At 40.5% G+C, this 19,054-nt stretch overlaps 1 protein-coding gene across 2 annotated transcripts in view; it reads left to right on the top strand.

Annotated features, from left to right (window-relative positions):
• Positions 1-19,054, top strand: part of BTBD9 (BTB domain containing 9) — a 477,403-nt gene that overhangs the window by 923 nt on the left and 457,426 nt on the right. The gene's annotated exons all lie outside the window — the stretch shown is intronic.

The raw sequence follows: 19,054 nt of genomic DNA, 5'->3' as shown, positions 1-19,054 counted from the left end.
TAAAGGCAGTACAGGCTGCTATTTTCTGGGCAGAAAATACGGATTCTGTTCACTGTGTGGGCTGGAAAGTGCTGATGATGGGAGAACCCAGCGTGTAAAGGTGTAGCTCATCCTCAGCTCGGTGCTCTCTTCTCAGTGCTCTGGACTCTATCATGGGTAGATGTATAGGGGTTGTGGTTACCATACTTGGGAGCGAGGAGTATTGGAGACAGGGAAGAAGCCAGTCTTTTCTTTCTGTTGATTAAGGCAATGTGTAGAGCCAGTGAAAAGATAGACTGTACTGAAATCTAATGTTTTGTGTAAGAGGATAGAGGAAAATATGCTCAAGGTTCTCATTTAGGTCTAAAATTCTATGATTCCCTTTCGTAACTGAGGATCTGTAAAGTATGTTACCTCTTGGAACCAGTAATAACCTTGCTTTGTAACACTTACTAGATTACTCGGAATTCAAAGTGTCTTCCTCCCTCCACTATAATAGCTTTTAGGACAGGAGTCACCTGTGTTTTCCTCCTTGCCCTGTGTCTAACACATAGGAAAAATGTGCTTGCCACAGAGTAGGCATGTAATGGATATTTGTTATATAGCACACTATGCTCAAGTGGTGTATCTATGTATAGAAAGCATTTAGTTCAATCCATCAAGTACTTAATACATGTGCCTCCCCGCCGCCCAGTATCATGATAAGTGTGGGAGGAGGATTATGGAGTGAAAAATGACATAGAAGACCTGCCTTTTTTTTTTTTCCTTTGAGAGCAGTAGTCTAGCTAGGAGATGTGTAAAATAATTATAAAACCAAGTTAAGTAGCATGTAACCAGTGCTGTTTGAGGACTATAAATGTAGAAAATCAGAAAAGACAGGATGTGTAGACTGAGTTAGGGAACTCTTTGAAAGAGGCAAGATTTGACTTGGTCTCTGAAAGAAGTTAAAATTTGTTAAGAAATAAACCAGGGGCTGAGAAAATAATAATGTAAATTTGGTTGTTGGAGGATATACCAAGACGACTTTTATGTCTGGTAACTGGAGCGGAACGTCTCTTATAGGGGAATACTGGAGAGAGATGGTTTAGCAGGTTGGGAAGGCAAAGTGTTAAGGACTAAGGCGGGTTTATCAGCATCCCACTGTTAACAAGATAGAGCCTTCTTGTAAGGTGGGATAGAGGTTGTATTAATCAGAGTACGGTCTTTGACAAGAATAAGTGTTATCCTTACTTGAAAGTAAAGGATATTACGCTTGAACCAATATCAGGTTGTTAATATACTTTTGATTTCAATTACTGATTGGAATCGATGCCTCACTAATGTGCATGTATTTTAGGTAGTCAGTGATGCATGTCTCATCTAAAATCTACCTGATGTACTTGGGCCGTTGTATTGGAAATTTACTGAAATGATGTACCAGTAGTCATCCAGTCACACTCAGTGACTTAGTTTTGCTTGGGATTATCTCTCTGAGGTTTATCTTTACTGCTGATCCTGTAAAATATACAAATGTTAGTTGGGAAAGGACTCTTTCTGATGAACGATGCTTAATACTGACAAAAGAGATTTCAGAATAATTAAAGACACTGCTGCTGAATATTGAACCCTTGGTCTTTATAACATCTTCTGTTATGTGAAAATTCTTTTGAGTGGTGTGTAAACCTGAAGTTGAATTGCTAACCAAGATGTGTAAAGTTACAACTGCAAATGTTGCATTATTTAACAACTCAGCAAATACTAGGTGCTGGTTATGGTGAGACACTTTGTTGGGTGCTGGGAAGACAAAGAAGTTAAGACACAGTATATCCTCAGCATACTAAGTGTTCATCAGAAGAGATAAACCACTAACCATTATATGCTGTGACAAATTAATCACTTTTGGAATGAATAATATGCTGGGGGAGTAGAGCGCTTTGGCTGGAGAAAAAATTGATAGGGAACATGTTGAAAAGAAGGCGATGGAGCTTAGCTCTGAGGGTTAAATAAAATTTTGCCACATGTAGAGGGGGAAGAGAGCGTTCCAGGGGCCAACATAAGCAAAGTTGCTAAAGATTAAAATTAAATGGCACTTTTGGAAATATCTTGAGTTGTTTTTTGTGGGCAAGAGAGAGGGGAGAGGGCTGAACTCATCTCAAGAACCCATTCCTGAGATAATGAATCCATATCTGCTATAATGGCATTAATCCATTCATGAGGGCCTAATCACTTCTTATTGCATGGTGGAAGTGATGAGGCAGGAAGCTGTTTTTGGAGCCAAATTATGAGGGAGTGTTCTACTTCATCCTAAAAAGTCTAGACTCCTCCCATCCATTGGCAGTGGAGAGCCATAGAAGGTAGAATAATCAGAAAGTTGACAGTTCGTGTGCAGATTGCATTAGAGTGGAGAGGCAGGGAGACTAGAATGTAGGTGAGAAATGTTGGACAATGGGAATGGATAGATTTTGGAGACATTTTTAGATGTTAAAATCTCTACATTTATGACAAGTTAGAGGTAAGGGAGAGTGAGAAGTCAAAGATAGTATGTCTAGTTTGAGCAACTGTTTGCCTATGATGACATTAAGTTAGAAATCACAGGAAGAGGAACAGGTTCGAAGTGGAGAGAAGAAATAATGGCAGTGTTAATTCTGAGGTTTCTGTGGGGAGTTTAAAAAGAGAGATCCACTAAGTAGCTGGAAATGCTACTTGAGAGTTTCTGAGATGGTTAGGGACAATTGTAATATAGATGTCCGCTGAGGCTATGAGAGTAGCGACCTTCTAGGAGGCATGTTAGTATAGTAGTTAACTTAGTGGACTTTGGAGTTAGGAAGATGGCAGGTCAGATCTCTGTTATGCTGTTTATTGGTTGGCTGACCTTTGGCAAGTTATTTAACTCCTCTAAGCCTAGGCTTCTTATCTGAATTAAAGAATTGTTGTGGAGATTATACATGTGCACAGTGATTAACCCAAAGGTACTATGTGCACAGTGATTAACACAATGCCTGTCTTATAAATGCTTGATATGATAAATGGCAGCTGTTGCTGTTATTGTTAGTAGTAGTTATAGATGTAGAGATAGTAGGAGAGGCCCCAATGCCAGAAAAATGAAGAGTGAGAACTGGAAAAGATGGTGAATGGAACTTTTGGACATTTAAATCAGTATTTAAACTTGGATCATGTTCTGGTCTTTATTTTGTGCTGCTATTTCATATTTTATGTTTCATAATAGCAGCACAAAACAAAGACAAGAACTGATCTAAGTTTAATTTATAAAGAATAGTCTGGTTAATTTATAAAGAACAGAAATTTATTTCCTGGTGGTTCTGGAGGCTGGGAAGTCCCAGATCAATGTGCCAGTGTCTGGTGAGGGCCTTCTTGCTGTGTCATAACATAGCAGAAGGCATCACATGGGCTCAAGAGAGAGAGGGAAGGGGGCTGAACTCATCGTGTCAACCTATTCCCACTGTACTGGCATTAATTCATTCATGAGAAAAGAGTCTTCATGGCCTAATCACTAAAGATCCCACCACTCACTGCTGTTGCATTGGGGAATCAAGTCTCCTCTAACACATGGAGGACACATGCAAACCATAGTAGTTCTAAAATTTGAAAATGCATTAGGAAGAGCTGGAGGTGGCCAGGTGTGGTGGCTCATGCCTGTAATCCCAGCACTTTGGGAGGCTGAGGCGGGTGGATCACTTGAGGTCAGGAGTTTGAGACTAGCCTGGCCAACATGGTGAAACCCTGTCTCTACTAAAAATATAAAAATTAGCTGGGTGTGGTGGTGCACACCTGTAATCCCAGCTACTCAGGAGGTTGAGGCAGGAGAATCGCTTGAACCCAGGAGGTGGACATTGCAGTGAGCCGAGATGAGGCCACTGCACTCCAGCCTGCATGACAGAGCGAGACTCTATCTCAAAAAAGAAAGAAAGGAAAAAAAGAAATAGCTGGAGGCCTTGGTAAAGCACAGATTTCTGGGTCCCACCCCCATAGTTTCTGATTAAGTAGGTGTGGACTGGGCCTTGAAAAATTGCATTTTTGAACAAGTTCCCAGGTGATGCTGATGGTGCTGTTAGAAGATAGATGAAAGAAAAGGAACCAGCACTAACAAAGTGGTTGAAGTGTATGGAGAACCAGGAGATAGTTTAGAGAAGAATAAGAATTTAACAATCTCCAGACTCTCTAGGTCCACCAGTCTGATTCCCAATTTCATAGACCTTATCTCATTCTTATTTTTGTTTTCTCCAGAATCTGTTATAATGCCTGATACATAGCAGTAACCTTTGAAGCTTCTTAATACTGTCCTGGTGCATGATTGCATGTACCTCACACATAGATTTCATTTATCCTCTTTTATCTCTGATGAGTCATGGGGAGGATATGACTTCTAATTTTACACACACACAAAATAACTACAGAAAATTTCTTTCATATATCTGATGTGTAGCTGTGTGCATTTGACTTTGTGTTAGATGCCCTCTCCCCCTTTTTTTTTTTAAAAAGCGACAATCCAGTTTGCAAAATAATTGTTAATAATATTTGCGAGGATTCCAGTCTGTGTCCTGTATTAGGCACCTTGAGTCTTACAAGGGAAGCAAATAATGTATTCCCTGTTCCTGGGAAGTTTACAAATAAGATGGGTGAAATGAGCAAAACCCACAGGAAAGAAACAGGACGAGGTATAATCACAGAAACATGGATGTAGAGAATCTGAATCTAAGGACATATTCCTTGCTTGCCAATATTCTTTGGGTTTTACATGTTTCATATACTGAAGACTTTTGGCATATAGCACACATGTTAGTCCTAGTCTCTGAGAGAAAGTTATAAGGGAGTTCCACTATATAAGGAAATAAAACAGTAGCTGTGCAAAATCATAAACACATTTGTAAAGGGAGTGAAATTGGAGTTAAATTGGAGCTTCATGACTGACAGGTTAGCTACTCACTATTCTGCCTAGGTGCTTGTTCTCTCTCATTTATCTCTCAGCTAACATTCATTAAGCATTTACAGTGTGCCAGAAATCAAGTGAAGTGCTGGGCATAGAGAAAATGATAATTGCCTTGTGCACCTCAGTCTGGTTTTACTTGGGGAAATGAATGTGCACACATGTATGCATATTGTCAGGGTGAAGGTGCCTGACTTTTATAATCTTAAGATTATATTGAAGGAAGAGACATTGAGGACTTGAAGTTGAATTCATTCAGCCTTAATGTATTCAAGGGGCCATGACGAGTATAGAGATGGGACCGTGACGAGTATAGGGATGGGACCATGACAAGTATAGAGATGTGTATTTTTTTTTTTAGCAATCAAATTTGTAATTTGATAGAGGAGAAAGAATATATTTGGAGTAATATTAAGAATACGATAAGTACTATATAAATATTGATTACAGACTAGGTACTCTGGCTTCTTAAGTAGCCAAGTGTTCAGTTTTAACAGCAACTCATAAGCTATTGTAATGTTTCAGAAATTTTAACATGTCATAAGTCCACATTAACCTCCTGGGCTGCCTTTGCATCTGAATATGAGACACAAAAATATTCTGGCAGTCTGTGTCCCTATTTTCTTGATTTGGGAAGTATACGCATAATGCATATAAGCAAAAGAGTAATTAAAACAAGGTGCTGTTTATCTAATGGCTACATTATGCAAGGCCCTTTCTATATACTATTTCATCCTTGTAATGACAACCTTGTAAATTTGCCATTATCTCCATTTTACTAATAAGGTAACTGAGTTCCAGATTGGGAACTGTTTGCCTGTAGCTTGTGGCCAGTGAGAAGTGGGACTGGGCTCCAGTACAGACCCAGTGTGGACTCTGCAGCCTATGTTCTTTTTACTTCATGCCAATTCCTTATGTCATCATGGGTCTTCAGCATGTTAGTATCTTGATGAAGAAATACAGTCTCATTTCTGCTGTTTTAGGAAAAGTTAACTGGAGGAAGTTAGAATTTTAGTAACTGCCTAAATGTTTGAAGACAATTTGGTAATATAGTTAGGGATGGAAGGGAATGGGGGCTGGACAATTAATGGCCCCAATGCTGATTCTCCTATGAAGACATGCTGTATTTGACCCCAGTTATTTTTTAGTTGACTCACAGGAGATCTTACATGAATATTCAGATTTCCCACTTTTTATTTATTTTTATTTTTTTTAAATAGAGACAGGGTCTGGCTCTCTTGCCCAGACTAGAGTACAGTGGTGTGGTCCTGGCTCACTATAACCTCGACCTCTTGAGCTCAAGCAATTCTCCCTTCTCAGGCTTCTGAGTAGCTGGGATGACAGGTGCATGCCACCATGCCTGGCTAATTTATTTTTGTTTCTATGTAGACAGGGTCTCACTGTTTGCCTAGGCTGTTCTTGAACTCCTGGGCTCAAGGGTTCCTCCAACTTTGGCCTCCCAAAGTACTGGGATTACAGGTGTGAGTCACTGCACCCAGCCCCACTTCTTTATGTATAGGTGCCAAGTTTTCTAGAGGAAGAACTGTACTTTTTCAAGCTAATGACATTTTAGTAAAGTCAACTCTTTTAAAAAATCCCTTAAAACCTCACCCCAACCAATGGATACCTGAGATTTCCCAGCTAATCTCCCTTCTCTGCACACTACTTATTCCCTCCACTTAGGTGTTTATTTCTAAACCTATTTACAAAATTAATGCATTCTATTTATGGTTCAGTGTAGTTATTCTGACTTGCAAGGTTTTCGTTCCTTGCAGTTTGACTAAGTCACTCTTTGGTCCTATTTTATACATTCCTGGAAATATAGACTGTAACTAGCTTTGTAAATGATAGTTAATTTCAGCTAATTTTGCAAGAAATATTTCTATAAATTTATAATTCTGCAAATGGAATAACTGTTAAATCAAATTCTGTGTTAGTTATCTATTGCTATGTAACAAATTATCCCCAAATTTAGCTGCTTAAGACAATAAACTTTTTTTTTTTTTTTGAGATGGAGTTTTATTCTTGTTGCCCAGGCTGGAGTGCAATGGTGCGATCTCGGCTCACAGCATCTTCTGCCCCCTGGGTTCAAGCCATTCTCCTGCCTCAGCCTCTGGAGTAGCTGGGATTACAGGCAGGTGCCACCACGCCTGGCTAATTTTGTATTTTTAGTAGAGATGGGTTTCTCCATGTTGGTCAGGTTGGTCTCGAACTCTGGACCTCAAAGTTCTGCCCGCCTTGGCCTCCCAAAGTGCTGGGATTACAGGCTTGAGCCACTGTGCCCAGCCAGCAACAAACATTTTTTAATTTTATGATTTCTGTGGGTCAGGAATTCAGAACCAGCTTAGCTGGGTAGTTCTGGCTGAGTCACTGATGAGTTGCAATCAAGCTTTTGACCATTGCTATAGCAGTCATCTGAAGGCTTGACTGGGGCTGGGGTTGGGGCTGGAGGATCTGCTTCCAAGATGGTACGCTCACATGGCTGTTGGCAGGAGGCCTCAGTTCCTTGCTGGCTGTTGGTAGGGGACCTCAGAACTTTCATAGGGTTGCATGAGTATCCTTACAACATGTCAGCTAGCTTCATCCAGAGCAAGTGATGCAAGAGAGAGCAAGGAGGAAACCGTGTGCCTTTTATGTCCTATTTTGAATATAACACTGTTACTCCTTCTATATTTGGTTTGTCATAACGTGGCACTAAGTCTAGCCCATACTCAAGGAGGAAGGCAGTTTTTTCCCCACCTTTTCTGAGGGGAGAGTCAAATAATTTGTGAGCATATTTTCAAACAACCATCAATCCTTTTTCCCATGAAGCCATTTCTTCAGTTGATGTTGATTGTCTCTGTTTTAGCACATGCAATAATTTTTCTGACTTGTATATTCATGGTATTTTCTGGAAATGCTCTGAAGAAAAGGTAGTGGTTTTTAAATTTTAAGGAAAGTTTTCACAGATTACAGATTTGTTGTGGATTCCTTGAAGTTTTATATCCATCACATTAGCTTTAGTACTAATGCAGCCAGAATGTTTTCATTTTTATCCTATTCTGTTCTATACATTTATTCTTATACAATTGTATTCATATTTAATGGTTTTAAATTAATCTAAAGTAGAACCAAACATTTCTAGGTAAGGTAATTCACTTTCCAAACTTTTAGAAGAAAAATGCTTGCTCAACCACTGTCTGAAGGCACGTATTTCAGTTTCCATATGGTACAGTGACATTGGGCTGCATGGCTTAGATGAGTCTGCTAATTTATAATCCAGTCCTTTGGATACTTTACTAACTTTTCTCCTCAAGTAAGGTCCTAAGTAGATCCATTTTATTTCAAGTCTCATTCTTTAGACGGTGTATGTAGGACATAATTGGCTTAGGCAACCTTTTCGGAACATATTGCAGTTAGGTTTATATTTTGGCACTTTATGTCAGATGTTAACTTTAACTATCCTGACCTCTAACAAGTATAAATTACCTGCTTAACTCTTTTCTTCTAGTTTTTAATTTTAATCTAATTTTAGACATACAGGAAAATTGCAGGAATAGTACAAAGAATTCTTTTATAACCTTCACCACATCTCCCAAATGTTAACATTTTACCACATTTGTTTTATCCTTCTCGCTCTCCTTTTGCCCCACTGAACTGTTCAAGAGAAAGTTGCAGATATAATACCCAATCCTTCAGTGTGCATTTCCTAAAAACAAGGATATTCTCTTATTAACTGTTTTATAATCGTTAAATACTATCGTTGTAGCTAACCTATAGGCTTTATTCATATTTCATCAATTATCCCAATTGACTTATCAATGAATACCTTTACAGCAACAAAAACAATAAAAATCCAACACACAAGAACAAAGCGAAACAAAACAAAAAACCAGCCATGTGGTGCATTCAGATTTTCTTTTTTTCTTTTGGTCTCCTTTTTTTTTTTTTGAGACGGAATTTCACTCTTGTCGCCCAGGAGTGCAGTGGTGCCATCTCGGCTCACTGCAGCCTCTGTCTTCCGGGAGCAATTCTCCTGCCTCAGCCTCCCAAGTAGCTGGGATTATAGGCATGCACCACCATGCCTGGCTAATTTTGTATTTTTAGTAGAGACGGGGTTTTCACCATGTTGGCCAGGCTGGTCTCAAACTCCTGACCTCAGGTGATCTGCCCACCTTGGCCTCCCAAAGTGTTGGTATTACAGGCATGAGCCACCATGCCTGGCCTGGTCTCCTTTAATCTAGAATAGTGCCTCAATCTTTGTCTTTATAACACTGACATTTTATAAGGGTTTAGGCCAGTTTTGTTTTTATTTATTTATTTATTTTTTTGAGATGGAGTTTCATTCTTACTGCCCAGGCTGGAGTGCAATGGTGTGAATTCAGCTCACTGTAACCTCTGCCTCCTGGGTTCAAGCGATTCTCCTGCCTCAGCCTCCCTAGTAGCTGGGATTACAGGCACATGCCGCCACACCCAGCTAATTTTTGTATTTTTAGTAGAGACAGGGTTTCACCATGTTGGCCAGGCTGGTCTAGAACTCTTGACCTCGTGATCTGCCCGCCTTGGCCTCCCAAAGTGCTGGGATTACAGGCATGAGCCACCGTGCCCAGCCTATTTATTTTTTTAATAGTATGTCTCTCACTTGAGGTTTATCTGGTTATGATTAGATCCACATTATGCATTTTTGGTGGTAATATAGATGTGATATATTTTTCTCAGTGCTTCATTTGAAGATGCTAATGTTGATTTGTTCTATTATTGGTGATGTTAATTTTGATCACTTAGTTAAGATGGATTCTGCCTGGTTTCTCCACTGTAAAGTTTCTTCCTTTCCTTTGTAAATGGTATCTTCTGGGAGATACTTTGAGAGGATGTAAATATCTTGTTACTCCTCAAACTTTCACCCACTAGTTTTAGGCTCCATTGATGACTATTTCCTGAATCCATTATTGTCATGATTGTTGCCAAATGAAGATTTCCTAATTCCATCACTCCTTTTACATTTATTAGTTGGCTTGCCCCCATTAATTAACTAGTTAATTAATATCTCAGTGACCTCATGGATTCTTATGTTATTCAATGGGTTTAATGTTTTACTATCTTTTTTTTTTTTTTTTAAACTCATATTGTTCCATATTTGACCAGCCTTTTGAAGCTGGGTCTGTGTCTGTCTGTCATGTCCCCTTGATTCTTTGATCACTTTCTTATTTTCTGGCACAACAAGAGAGACCAGGTTTATCTCATATTTTCCCCACCCCTTCCCTGGAATCAGCTATTTCTCCAAGGAACACTTGGTAGAAAATTATATTTAGAAACAAGATCTCAGTGCTAGGTGTGCTCACAGCTACTGAGGTATCATTGCTTCTAGGCCCTCTTAGGAAATAGATGTTACGGGTTGCACGTGCATGTGTGTGTGTATTCCACACCTTTCTATATTTTTGTATATCTATATTAAAAACCATGAGTTCATACTGACACCTCCAGTTTCCATGTATGTGTATTCCACACATTTCTATATTTTTGTATATCTATATTAACCGTAAGTTCATACTGACACCTCCAGTTTCAACCCTACACTACAGAGTTTATTCTACCCATTCCCCTTTTCATGTTTGTAACACCTTTGTTCAGCAGTAAGAACCTGACTCCCTTTATTGACAACATGTTTACTTATTTGTATACTCCTAATGTACCCAGAAAGTAGGTTCAAAATTGTTAGCCCATACCTTTGTGAAAAAGAAACCCACTAACTAGAGGTTAGCATTTTAACAAATGTTAGTGTGGGGACCTGTAGTCCAAATACTGTATTCAGAGTTATAGGAGTTAGCACTTCTCTCCTCCCCTGCTTTCTTCTGTGTGGTTATGTTATTCATTTGAAATACAGATTGGTTCATTTGATTCTGTTTGTGTTTCATGTTAGGTTCCCCTCTCTCTATTTTTGATTTTATTTATTGTCCTTTTTTGAGTATGTGAAATGTTAACATGGTTCCAAAAGGTGAAGTTATTCTCAGAGAAGTGTCACTCCCATGTCTTCTGTCCCTTCTACTTTGTTCCTACCCACTCCCAGGTAGATAATCTGCTCATCAATAAAAAAGTTATAACCCTTTTTGCGCATGCCTCACAAACACACCTTACTTTAGGATGTATGGAATAGTCATATGATAGGCAGAGCTTCAATTTTAGTAAATAGTAGCAAACTGTTTTCTAAGGTGGTTAAACCAGTTAAAATTTTCTAGTTATTATTGATCCTTTTTAGTAACAGCATGAGCCTCACTCCTGTCAAGCCTGCTAATACTTATACTGCAGTTTTCAGTTAGTACCTTGCTAAAGTCCTGGAGATGAAAGTCAGCCTAATAAATCTTTGTAACATCTCATTGAGCAACTCATTTGTTAAAAAAAAAAATCCCTTTTTAAGGAGGTAATTTATAAAAATCGTACACAATTTTAAAATATGAAAGCATTTACAGTGGAGATTCAGTCCCTCTCCCGTCCTGACCCCACAGACATCCAGTTCCCCCTCTTTGAAACAGCTTAGCATTGGTTCACTGCCAACACCGGTGCTGTTCCAGTGTTTGGGGATGCAGGGGTGACTCCTTAATGGAGTGTCCATTCTACTGGGGGAGATTGAAAATAATAAAGTTTCTTGCATATCTATTCAGAAATATGCTGTGTATATGTGACATATTCTAATGTTTATTCTTAAGCCCATATGTATTGTACTGCATCTTGCTTTTCTCTCATTATATCTTGGAGGCTATTCCATATCAGTACCTTAATGCCTACAGAGTACCATGTCATGGATTTCTTAATACAAGCTTGTCCAAAAATGAGCCAGTTTGGGTTATGAGAATTTAATTTTATTAGTTAGACACCCCTAATCTGGCTTATCAGCACCTCGTTTCATGAATGCCACCTTTATTTTCTGACCTACATCATAAGCACCACTGTGAAGCCATCTTTGCTGTGGTGTAATTGGTGGGTTGGTGAAGTTCTCTCAGATACTTCATTTGCTGCTTTAAAGTGGTAATAATCTTGTATGCATTTGCATAGTTTTCATTGATTTCTTTGCTCTCTTTACTGGTCTGTCACCCCTAGATCACAAGTTTAATTACCTAAACATTAAAATATGTATATTTTACTGAAGTAATTATGTGCCATTTATTTCAGTGGTAATTAAATTCTTTTGATGTGGAGAAATCACCAAATGAGTTTTTTAAGGAAGGTTAATTCTCCCAAGGCGAGATGACTGTGTTCTACTACTTCTCTAGCTCTTTGTGGTCAGTGCTTCTTTAGGGCCTTCATTTAATTCTGACTTGTTTATCAGTGATTGAGAAACTTCTAAAATCACTCACACCTTTTGTTTTAGGCTTGATTACAGCAAGGAGCATGTAGTCACTAAGTGGAATGGTGAGTAGTCCCCACTATTTCTAACTTCTTCCATATAAATAATTAAATTCATGTAAGTTGAATTCCAGTATGGTGTGGCTCCTTTATGATAAGAATTGACCAAATTCAGGTGGAGCTGGGAAGGAGATGCCCAGGCAGCTTCTCTTTCGTCCATGCAAACATGTGTTACCTCTTGCTAGGTAATATTAGGTGCTCTGGGTCCAAATGAGAATCATTTGTGGTTCCTGCCCACAAAAAAACTTGTAGTCTAGTAGGAGACGGTTAATGGGTACAAACAAACAACCAAAAAATAAAAATAAAAAGAATGAATAAGACCTAGTATTTGAAAACACAACAAGGTGACTGTAGCCAATAATAATTTAATCGTACATTTAAAAAATAACTAAAAAGAGTATAATTGTTTGTAACACAAAGGATAAATGCTTGAGGGAATGGATACCCCATTTTCCATGATGTGATTATTGTGCATTGCACTCTGGTAGCAAAACATCTCATGTACCCCATAAATGTATATACCTACTATGTACCCACAAAAATTAAATAAGAAAATTTTTTTTTAAGTATATGTGGAGCACAACGTTGAACAGTTGGCTGTAAACTGCATACTCTCAACTCTGGGGACATTGGCTTGGGCTCAGTCCAACAAATTGAAAGTCCTTGAAACTTTTGGGGAGTATAGACTTATGAGAGTTGGGGTCAGGTGCTTCCTCTGTAGCCTTCAGGTGACTCCTATTCCTGAATGGAGTATAATTTGTTGTCAATGCAATATACATGTCAGAAAATGTGAGAAGGAAAATGATAGTATGAAATGACGGTTACATGTGAAGCACTGTATTGTGTCCTTCATGTGTTTTATCTTATCCTCATAGTTACCCTGTAGGGGCAGCGATCATTTTCTAAATGAGGAAGTTGAGATGCTGTATCTCTCCTTATTCTGTCTCAGGTTCTGCCTTTGAATGTTGTGACTTTGAACAAGTCTCTCAGTTTTCTCATCTGTAAAACGTCCTAGTTATGATGCTTGAATTCTTTTCAGCTCTAGGTTCTAGGAATCTGTGAATATTTACTAATAGTGCTCTTATATGGGCAGGAAAAAAGGCTATTCAGGGAATTACTCCCCCTTAGCGAATTAATAACTTAATAGTAACACTGTCAGGTTGTCCAGACCAAATAATTTATTTTCCCATCACAAAGTGAGTACCCATTATGTATGTGGCCTTAGAAGGCTACTGTAAAATAAATCAAGTAAATAGGCTTGGTGACAGGCTCTCCATCAGTTGTTACTAGCCCTGGGCACATGGGCAAATAGCTACCTGCAAGATTGTGTGATAATTTTAAAGTGTGTTATAGGTTAAGTGCTAAGTATTTTTATTAATTTAGGAAGTACTTTGGCATGTGGCCTTTAAAATTACCTTATTATATTATCATAAATCTTGACTAAGGCAACAAAACATGTTTACTATGGCCAACTTCACAGATGGGGTGAAATGGTGAAATATTTTGTAGCATGTATAATGAGCTACTAGATGATGATGATTTTCTCTTCATATCTGAAAAATGTGAGTTGGGAAATGAATTAGAAGCTTTAAAGTTCTACTTAACTGTGAGAATTAATTTCAAGAAATAGTGTCGTGTACCCAGTGAGTACTTAATTGAGGAGGAGAAGGACAAAAGGGAAATTATGAAGCTTTCAAATCTAAGTCCATTTTGGAAAAAGGTTAAAATAAAAATATAATACTAATGTAACTATGAAAACTGCCTTACAACATGATATAAAAAGAAACAAAATTAGCAAATACTAGACATTTTAAGATTAACTATTCTCCTAAATTGGAGTCCATGTATTCTAGGTACACTAATTCTTGAAACCAGTTCTTATTAGACATGGAATCTCCCCTCATAGGACGTGATGAAAATTTATAGGAGTATCTTTGTCTTCTAATGTAATTTTATGAGATAAACATTATTTCATTATAAATTATTTTATTTTGTTTCTGCCTTACAGTGTTTTTTTTTTGGATGAGGAGTAGGATTTTGTGTACCATTTTGTGTACCATTCTGTTGCATAGTGTATTTTTATTTTTATTTTTATTTTTTTACTGTGCTTGATTTTAGCCAAAAGGCTGAGAAGCAATTTTTAATTTTTTTTAAAGATGGGAGTCTCACTCTGTTGCCCAGGTGGGTCTCAAACTCTTGGGCTCAAGCAGTCCTCCTGTGTCCAGAGTTGGTTCCTGCCAGTGGGTTCGTAGTCTCGCTGACTTCAAGAATGAAGCCGCAGACCTTCGTGGTGAGTGTTATAGCTCTTAAAGATGGCACAGACCCAAAGAGTGAGTGGTACCATGGTTTATTGTGAAGAGCGAAAGGACAAAGCTTCCACAGTGTGGAAGGGGACCCGAGCAGGTTGCAGCTGCTGATTGGGGTGGCCAGCTTTTATTCGCTAATTGTCCCTTTTCGTGTTCCATTTCTATCCTATCAGAGTGCACTTTTTTCAATCCTCCCCGCAATTGGCTACTTTTAGAATCTGGCTGATTTGCGCATTTTACAGAGTGCAGATTGGTGTGTTTTACAGAGCGCTGATTGGTGCGTTTTATAGTCCTCTTGTAAGACAGGAAAGTTCCCCAAGTCCCCACTCAACCCAGGAAGTGTAGCTGGCCTCACCTCTCAATCCCCCCTCTAAACAGGACACCCCAACTGCTGTTGGGAACTGGGTGATGACCACTTTAGCTACTTCCTGCTGGATAGGGCAAAGAAGGGGCCCTGCAGTTGTAGTATCCTCCTAAGGGGAACTCTGTAGGCCAGTCAGAGGGCCAGTGGGTCAATCCAGGGGTCCTTGGTAGAAGTTGTGACTTGAGCTCATTTGGGGTTCCATTTGTAAGACTATCTGTAGCTTGATGGCCTCAATCCTGGAGGAAACAAATTTGACAAGGAGTTTAAAAATACAGGTCCCAAAGGCAAGTAATAGCAAGATGACTGTCATGGGACTTAGAAAGGGGAGAAGCCATGTCGCCCAACTCCAGAGGTTGGTATAGGAGTTTGAGAGGCGTCTGATTTCAGAGGCCTTTTCCTGTAAATGCCGGGCAGCGTCTCGTACTGTCCCTTACTGGTTAGTGTAAAAACAACACTCTTCCCCCAAGAAGGTGCAGAGTTCTCCTTTGTCAGCAGTGAGGAGGTCTAGGCCTCAGTGGTTTTGGAGAGTCACTCCTGCCAAAGAGTCTATTTGGGATTGTAGAGTAAGGATAGATTTTGTTATTTTTTTGCAAACTGTCTGAAAAATCCTTTGAGAGTGTGTGGTAGTAGGATAATGAAGTAGATAAACTAGCTATTACGGTTCCTGTAGCAGTGGCCATTCCTAACCCTATAAGTAGGGGTATTCGTTGTATGGCCCTGTGCTGACAGACTTGAGCTTTGAGGGGCACTGATAGAGTCTGATTTCTTGGGCAATGTCAATGTTGGGACTCAGGAAGACTAAGGTGCAGGTGCCTGTCCAGTTGGTGGGGAGGCAGATATAGGTTGATATTCCACATAAGAAGAATATGTCTTAGCTGGGTAGACAGAACTGGTTGTGTATGTTAAAAAGGTGTGTGAGTTTGTCGTTTTCATTTTCCCATACTCCTAGAGTACTTGCCAAGGTAGCTCCGGTGAGTGGCTGGAAAGGGGTGTTGGGAGCAAACTGAGTGGCCCCCTGTGTTCTATTTTCCCATTGGAGAAAAAACTGTTTTGTATCTACTAGGAACCATTCAAGAGAGTAATTGAAAGACAGGATGAGGCCGGGCACGGTGGCTCACGCTTGTAATCCCAGCACTTCGGGAGGCCGAGGCGGGCGGATCACGAGGTCAGGAGATCGAGACCATGGTGAAACCCCGTCTCTACTAAAAAATACAAAAAATTAGCCGGGCGTGGTGGCGGGCGCCTGTAGTCCCAGCTACTTGGAGAGGCTGAGGCAGGAGAATGGCGTGAACCCGGGAGGCGGAGCTTGCAGTGAGCCGAGATTGCGCCACTGCACTCCAGCCTGGGCGACAGAGCGAGACTCCGTCTCAAAGAAAAAAAAAAAAAAAAAGAAGGGATGAGAAGGCATTCATTAGTGGTGGGGGTGCTGCTGCAGGGGGTCCAGGGATGAATGGTCATGCAGGGAGTATGTTTGCCATTACAAAACCCAGACTGTTTGTTAAGCAGGGTGACAAGCCGTCTGAATGGAGCTGTTTGAGTAACTGGGAAGTTACTATGATCAGTTGGGGCTTGAAGTTGTAGGCTGTAATTACACTGATGGGATAGTAGGTGTCCCAAGGGCAGGCCTGATAACAGGTTGCGTTGGATGCATAAAGGGGCTTGGAAAGTTAAGACAGTATTTGTGGTTACAGGGCCATGTATAGGCTTTTCATTGCTTGTGTAATAGGTGAGGTTGGAAATGTAAGAGCATAAACGCTGGATTGCACATCCTGTTGGGTATTTTTGGTCCTATCAGAGATGGGGCCTGAGGATTGTGGCCTCCAGGTGCAGTGAAGGTAATATTGTATCCCTAGTGCCCTGGAAATTCCCTAAGTTACTGTGGCTTTAAAAGCTGGACCATTATCACTTTGTAAGCTTTGGGGAAGCCCAAATCTAGGAATTATTTCATGAATTAGGACTTTAACCACTTCCTGAGCCTTCTCTATCTTGCAGGGGAAGGCTTCTATCCAATTTGTAAAGTTATCAACACGGACTAACATAGTATTGAAATCCCCTTGACTTAGGCATATGGGAGAAATCCAACTGCCAGTGCTCTCCGGGATAGTGCCCTATTCTTTGTTGCCCCAGTGGGGCCTTACGATGGACCAAGGGATTATCCTTTGGCACACTTCACAGGCTTTGACTACTTGTCCGATGGTCCGGAGGAGATTTGGCCTTGTAAATAGGGATTTGGCCATTTGATGAGTGTTCTCAATACCCATATGAAAAGTTTGGTGGAGGGACTTAAGTATTTTCCACTGGCTGGCTTCGGGTATGAGTACCTTTCCCTCTTCTGTCGTTAACCACCCCAAGGGGAGAAAACTATGCCCCTGTGACAGTCCCCATTCTGTTTTGGTCGGGGAATACTGGGGCTTAATCTCTTGGACAAGGTTGTTCCATACCAAGGGTCCTTCCGTAGGTATTTCTATTGGGAGGTTCTGCCTGGCAGCAATTTTGGCCTCAGCGTCTGCCCAACGATTTCCTTCTGCCTTTTCTCTTCACCTTTTTGATGGCTTTGGCAGGGTAAGACTGCCACCTCCTTGGGTTTTTGTACAGCATGCAGTAACTCCATGATTTCCTTTTGGTATTTAGTGGGGGTTCCCCCAGAGGTTAGGAACTCCCTTTCTTTCCATATTGCAGCATGGGCATGTAGGATTAGATAAGTGTACTTGCTATCTGTGTTCACATTTATTCATTTTTTCTTTCCCAGTTCTAAGGCTTGGGTAAGCACCACTAGTTCTGCTAACTGGGTACTGGTCCCTGGGGGAAGGGGCTTACTTTCAGGTACTGTTACATCACTAACTATGGCATAACCTGCCCTTCGTATCCCATTCTCCACAAATGAACTTCCATGAGTATATAGGTTAAAGTCAGGATTAGCTCAGGGGACTTCTAAGAGATCCTCTTAGGTGGCATAAATCTGGGCTACAATTTGTTGGCAGTCATGCTTGATTGGTTCCCCATCCTCTGGGAGAAAAGTAGCAGGGTTGAGGGCCGCACATGTGTGTATTTGAAGCACTGGTCCCTCAAGGAGTAGCCCCTGATATCTAAGCAGGCGGTTGTCTGATAGCCATAAATTTCCTTTGGCACCTAGTATGCCATTTACATCATGAGTAGTCCAGACAGTGAGATCCTTTCCTTGTACTATTTTGATAGGCTCTGATATTAAGATGGCCACCGCCACAACTACCTGTAAACAGTGAGGCCAGCCCTTTGCTACTACATCAATTTCCTTAGGTATGTCACTGGTTGTGGGGTTGTCCTGTGAGTCTGAGTAAGGATTCCAAGAGCTATTCCTGCTCTCTCTCTGGCGTATAAAGAGAAGTTTTGTGCTGTGGGAAGGCTTAAGGCTGGAGCTTGTACTAGGACCTGCTTTGAAGTTTTGAAGGCTGTTTTTGCCTCTCGTTCCCTTTCTACTAGATGACTATTTGCCCTCTGGGTCTCCTTGATTAGAGTATAGAGTGGCCTGGCCATCTCACTGTATCCAGGGATTCATAGTTGGCAAAAGTCGATGATCCCAAGGAACCCCTGCAACTGTTTTAATGTCTTAGGGCGAGGACAAGCCAGTATAGGCTGTATTTGTTCTTTGCTGAGGGCCCTGGTTCCTCTGGCTAAGATTAGGCCTAGATATTTGACTTGTTGTAGGCAGAGCTGGGCCTTCGATTTAGATGCTTTGTACCCTTGATTAGCTAGAAGGTTCAGGAGATCTAGACTAGCCTGCTGGCATGAGGCTTCCAAACTGGTAGCCAAAAGTAAATCATCCACATACTGAAGGACCAGAGTGCCTGGACTTGAGAGGGGGCCTAGATCTTGGGCCAGTGCCTGACCGAACAGATGAGGGCGATCCCTAAACCCTTGAGGCAAGACCGTCCATGTAAGTTGGGATGTGTGCTCTGTGGGATCCTCAAAGGCAAAGAGAAACTGGGAGTCTGAGTGCAGGGGGATACAGAAGAAGGCATCCTTGAGGTCCAGAACAGTGAACCATTCTGCTTCCTCTGGTATTTGAGAGAGCAGGGTATAGGAGTTGGGTACAACTGGATATGGAGGAATTACTGCCTCATT

Source organism: Nomascus leucogenys, chromosome 17 (genome assembly GCF_006542625.1).
Source record: "Nomascus leucogenys isolate Asia chromosome 17, Asia_NLE_v1, whole genome shotgun sequence".
NCBI classification, from domain to species: Eukaryota; Metazoa; Chordata; class Mammalia; order Primates; family Hylobatidae; genus Nomascus; species Nomascus leucogenys.
The sequence above is the reverse complement of the archived record's forward strand: the minus strand, read 5'-3'. Positions and strand labels throughout refer to the sequence as shown.